Below are 5,870 nucleotides of genomic sequence, written 5' to 3'. Positions count from 1 at the left end.
CCAAAATAATACATCATGTTTGGCTTTAGAATCAAAGTCATACATATTCTTTCACATGAAGCACTAATAGTACATTTACTTTAACAAAGTGGTGCACTTTTAGTCATAACACTGAAAAAAAAACTCAAAAACATGCATTATCTTTGGCTTTAGATTTAAAGTCATACATATTCTTTCACATGGAGCACTAATAGTTCATTTACTTTAACAAAGTGGTGTACTTTTAGTCATAACACTAAACACATTTTATTTTTTAACAGAAATCTAAGATCTGACAAAATATATGTTCACTTTATTTTCTTGTTAACGAAAGAAATAAAAATAACATATTTATCTAGATAGTAAATAGTAAATATACATAGAATTTATTTACTATTATCTATTTACTATATGTAAAATATACATTTTACTAAGAAATGTTAAACACCGTTAATTTTTATTTGCAATGATTTTTATCTAAATAACCTCAAATGTTATCTAGATTTTTTATTATATACATAATATTTACTATACGTTGACATAAAATAAATATACGTAAAATTATTTATGAGAGTAAAATAAATTTTATTACTAAAATAAATATACGTAATATATATTTATTAGATTTTTTTAGTTTATGGGAGTCGGCGTATAGGCGCCGTATACTAAATATATATAAAATAAAAATAAATATTATGTTTATTGTAAGAGCAATCTCCGAGGTAGGCTAAACCTTGAAGGCATCGTCTCTCTCAGCCTCAACCCCGAACACATCGACCTCACCATCGACGAACTCTGTCGGCCAGCTCCGGCGAAGGACGACAACTGCCGGTGAATGACGACCAGTTTCGGCTAACATACGAGCAATCTCCGAGGTAGGCTATTGATTTTCCCCCTGTTTGATGTTTGTATAACTATTCGATTTTCGCTTTCTTTTTCCCCTTATGTTTTCTTTATCTGGTAATAGTTCTGATAAACACATTATTTTGCTTCTGCTTTGTTTGAATTACATGATACATTTGTGATTTCTAGTTTGCGAAATTGGGGGATTTATTTGTTAGGTTTTGATTTTCTGTTTGAAACCATGAGATTTTCTTTGTTCGATGTTTGCTATCGATGTTCGATCTTCGCTGTCTTAGTTATTCAGAAAAATCGTTTCGCTGCTCCTTTTTTCTTTCTCTGGTAATATTTTTTATAAACACATTCTTTTACTTCTGTCCGATTATGGTTGTGCTGCTTTCACTTAAAATTGTGTGATTCGTTCATGTCTGTGCTTTAGTCTAACGGGTAACTGTTTGCCTTCACGTCTATTAGACATTGGGGTTATTCTTCTCAGCAAATTGCTTGCCTTTCTAAATTTTCTTGCTTGGTAAAAATGATGCTATCTAATCCTTAAAATCCATGTAATAAACTTTCGGAAGAGAGCTTTTTCGACTTATAGGTAGTTCGTCAATCATACTCTCATAGTTGTAATTAATAACTTAGTGCAAAGAACGAAAAGCTATAAGCATTCTGTTCAAGTTGTAAACTGTTGAGGTCTTTTCTTTATAATTACGACCTAGGAACTTAACTTACCCATTTCCAATTACATATTTTGTCCAATTTTATGATGTTATTTGGTCACAGTATGTCCCAGAATAGTAGAACTTTCCTAGAACAGTGAATATCCAAACCCCTTTCTAACCTCAAGTGCTTAAACTATTATATGTACAGTAAACTTTTAAGCAAATGAAAGGGACTATGGATAGAAGACATGGAAACACCTCAATTACAAGCAAATGAGTAGACTGCTTCTAACATAATTATTGCTTCATGTCATGTAATAGCATAATAATTGCATTATGGTGAAAGCAAGTTCATCACAGAGTGATCCTATGAATCTTTCGGAGAATAGAGCTCCTTTGGAGTAAAGCAGTGATGTTACAGTTAGAGATTAAGAATTAAATTGTCCCGTCCTTTATCTAAAAGAAACTTTTAAAGAGTTGAAGTTATCATGAATAAGTGTATTAGTATCTGTATGAATACGAGCGTATAGAAGTACAACTTGTCCACCCAAAAAAGGAAAAAATTATATAACTAAAAATAGAAAGAAAAATAAATCTAGAAGTTCAAGTGCTCAACTGAAAGGATGGTTACTAGAAAGTTGATTCATTTTGCAGTTTCAGGTTCGCTAAGTAGTATCTGAGGTAGTTTTAGATGCCTCATCTTATTTATGAAGACGATAATGTGCAGTAATTGTTTGAAAACTGTGACATGCAGAAAATGAAGTGGTGATGTCCCTACTTGTCTTTGGTTGCCCCCTTCCTCATGTCTTTCCTCCTCTCTTGGACATCATCAAACCTTTGCCTTCTTATTTTTTCTCAGGGTGCTGCTCGCAAATTAGCTACACAGAGAAAGAATATAGAGGTCGTTGAATCTGTTGGTGTAGCAGGGAAATCTGATCCCGATAGGAAAGTCAAGTACTTCACACTGGAGGTAAGTGTGCTTTTTCCTTTCTCCCACAACATAGTATCTAGCTGCTTTCCTCGATGAGTATTGAGTACAAAGGGCCAGTTAAATTTGCAAGCGAAATTGCAAATTGTGACATTGTAATCTCTATCAAAATAAAGGTGGAGAGATGTGATGTATCCGAGCGTGTTAATAAATGGAATGCTATTTTGATGATATAGTATACTTCTGTTGATGTGTTGAAATGCTGCATAATGTGGTTACGGCCGAGTGCACCACCATTCCTTCTGCTAGCCCTTCTCATCTCTGTCGTTTGCTCCTCCCCCCCCCCTTCCCAAACCCCCAAATATGGAAAATGAAGGGCCATATTTGTTCTGGTCAACTTGCTTGTAATTGAGGCGTAGTAGTAGTTGTTGTAGGAGTTCTTCATCCTCAGTTTCTTGTCCTGTCTGATGAGTGTTTAGAATTTGGTCTCAATACATCTTCTAAACAAGATTCTGCTCATTTATTAGAATTGGCATTTGTGACTTTATAATTATAAGGGTTATTAGATGTGTATGAGTGATAGTATATGGTATGGTATGTATATCATTGTCTTAGAGTATATATTCAGATCCTGCTTGTTCTCTCTCTCTCTCTCTCTCTCTCTCTCTCTCTCTCTCTCTCACACACACACACACACACACACACACACACATATATTGGATAGGCATGCATTAGGCAATAAACTGGTTCCCTTTCTATGTTAAATGCTTAATTCTGGCAAATTTGTAGAAGAAACCAAAAAGGTAGAAAACCAGAAATAGAAGTAGTAACTCATACAACTTAGAGTCGCCGGTTTAATGCAGCTCAATTGATTTTCTTGCATCTTCATACATGCTGTTTAAATTAGATATACCAGATGAATATAGGTACTTAGACATAAAAAAAGATACTGGCAGTTTGCTGGGAAAGAGATTAAGGAATCATAAGGTTGCCATACATATTATTTTGCTATGCTTTGTACCTAAGATAATATCATATTAATTTGGAACCTAAAGAATAATCCCCTATGTTTGCCCAGCAAAAAGCTTCGTGATATTATTAGGATTGCCACTTTACGGACAAGGCTTTCTGAACTTATAGGTTATTTGTTGATCATTCAACCCAGAGATTTGTAGTTCTAAGAATACAGCTTCTAGTAGAGGGTAAAAAAGAAATGAACTTAACTAAATCATCTTTCAGATGACACAATACATATCAAGTTGTGCTTAAAAGCAAAGCTAACAGCAGAAGGTGCTTAAGCTATGTATATACACCTTTTTATATGTCAATTGTACATCTCCTTGTGTATGGAGACATTAATCAATTTCTGATGAAAAGCTAGGACAAACAGATATATTTATATGAATATCATTGATTCTGCCAACATCTCTTGAGAGCTATACCATTAGATGCATTTTTAAATAAAAATATTGATAAAGCTCCAGTACACCATTCTTAACTGTGAAATTAGTACATGTGTTTCTTCCACTTCTGTTTCCTTATCCACAATACATTTAAAAGTTTGACATGCAAAAGAGTTTGCCATAATCTTGACCTTAGAATATATGACGCGTGTGTTTATGCCAGGGTTGTGAAAAGCGAGAAGTGAAGCGTAGCGACCACTTACCCGCTTCTGTTATATGAAGCGACTCAGTTAGACAAAAGCGTGCGCTTCTTCTTCTTCAACAGAGATTCAGCGGCAACAGGTATGCAATGATTTCTTCCTTCTTTCTTTTCTTCTTCTTCTTCTTTCACTGTTTCAGCGTCCAAATAGCATTGAAATGTCGGCGAATTTTTTTTTTACCTTCGGTTCTTCTTTCTAAGTCTTCTCTTCTTCATATAATGCTGATCTTCTAACATTCTTCTGCTGATCTTAATTTTCAAGTATTTGCATTACTTTTTATGGTACACACTGATAAGATTGTGGCACGTCATTAAATTAAAAAAATTCATTGTTGCTGCTAAATCTAATAGCCACTATTTGTTAAAATCTACTGGTGTGACATACACTGAGGGCTTGTGAGAAACTTTATAAATCTAACCATGTTCAAGTATTGCTTGTTTCTGAGCCGTAGTATGTTCAATTGTTGGTTGTAATGTTGTTTTTCGTAATAGCATATTCTTCTGTTGTTTTGGTTCAATAGCCGTTAGACTTAATATTGTTTAGGTGATGTTGTTTTGTGATGTAATAATGTTCGAAGATGTTAAGGCAGATTGTATTACTTAAAAAAAAAAGACCGGAGAGTTGTTTGCTTTGGTTTGTCTGTTGCAGATTCTGGTTTGTTGTATGTTGCTTAAAGTATAGCTACTCATCTTGTGATTTGTGGATGGATCTTAGGTTCTGCATGAAAATTGTATCATGTTTTGAGCAGGATGAAAAATTTGGAATAGTCGTATTTACAAATGATGTTTTGAGCAGGTTGAAAATTTTGGGATAGTCATATTTACAAAGGAAACTTTGTTGAAAAATCAAAGATTTTTGAGAGTTTGAAAATTTTCGAGTTATCAAATTGGTCATTCAATTACTTTGTGATTCAATTATCCTCAAAATTTTGTTTAATTATTTCTCATTATCTTTTGTAGGTGCAACGATTGCGGATGAAAGCAGTGACGGAGACCTTAATTGAGTATTGTTGATCGTTGTTAGACTTTCTATTATTATGTTCAAGGATATTTTAGTTTTAGAACTTTTTGTATGCAAACTCATCTATTTTGACTTTTGAATTGTTGATCAAACAATGTATTCATATTTTGTTTTTGTATATGGATAATGCTAGTTGGATATTTTAATTTTATTTCGTGGTTTATATAAGATATGGTGTAAACAATTTCATAGAATAGGAAAATATTTCTCATTTTGCTTCCATAAATATCAGAAATTATAATTTGTTGCAATAGAGAATATAACCGTTCCGATAGACCTAACAAATAATAAGAGCAGCCCCTAATAGCCGCCCCTAATAGCCGTTACAATATGTTATAATATCCGTTGCAATAGGGTATTGATAATTGTTCCAATATATTACAAAAACCGTTGCAATAGACTTAAAAAATTGGTTGTATATATCATGCTATCTTGAATTATTATGCCAAGACTGTGGCCTTAGCTATGCTAGAGTTGCCTAGGTTAGAGTGGAGAGTGACCCTTGGCCATTCAATAAGTATGGTGGTTTTATTTTTTAAGGCTCGATGTATGGTCGAGAAGGAATATTTGGCATATTTGGATTACATTCGAGATTCTAGTACGGAAGTTTTTTTCTATGGATTTAGCACTGATAGTGAGGGAGTTCCAAGAGATGTTTCATGTCGATTTACCTAGCATGCCGCCTGATCGGGATATTGACTTTTGTATTGATTTGGCTTCGGGTACTCAGCCTATTTCTATTCCATCATACCGTATGGCTCCGGCTGAGTTAAAG

The 5,870-nt window shown here is 33.7% G+C and overlaps 1 long non-coding RNA gene across 1 annotated transcript; it reads left to right on the top strand.

The window, feature by feature from the left end:
• The first annotated feature begins 679 nt into the window (after positions 1-679).
• Positions 680-5,263, top strand: LOC104093290 (uncharacterized). The gene is made up of 4 exons (XR_011411151.1): positions 680-854; positions 2,344-2,454; positions 4,039-4,157; positions 5,035-5,263. It is a non-coding gene; the product is annotated as an uncharacterized lncRNA (long non-coding RNA).
• Positions 5,264-5,870: the final 607 nt, after the last annotated feature.

The sequence above is a fragment of the Nicotiana tomentosiformis genome, chromosome 9, assembly GCF_000390325.3.
Source record: "Nicotiana tomentosiformis chromosome 9, ASM39032v3, whole genome shotgun sequence".
NCBI classification, from domain to species: Eukaryota; Viridiplantae; Streptophyta; class Magnoliopsida; order Solanales; family Solanaceae; genus Nicotiana; species Nicotiana tomentosiformis.
Note: the sequence above shows the minus strand (reverse complement) of the source record. Positions and strands in the feature narration are given on the sequence as shown.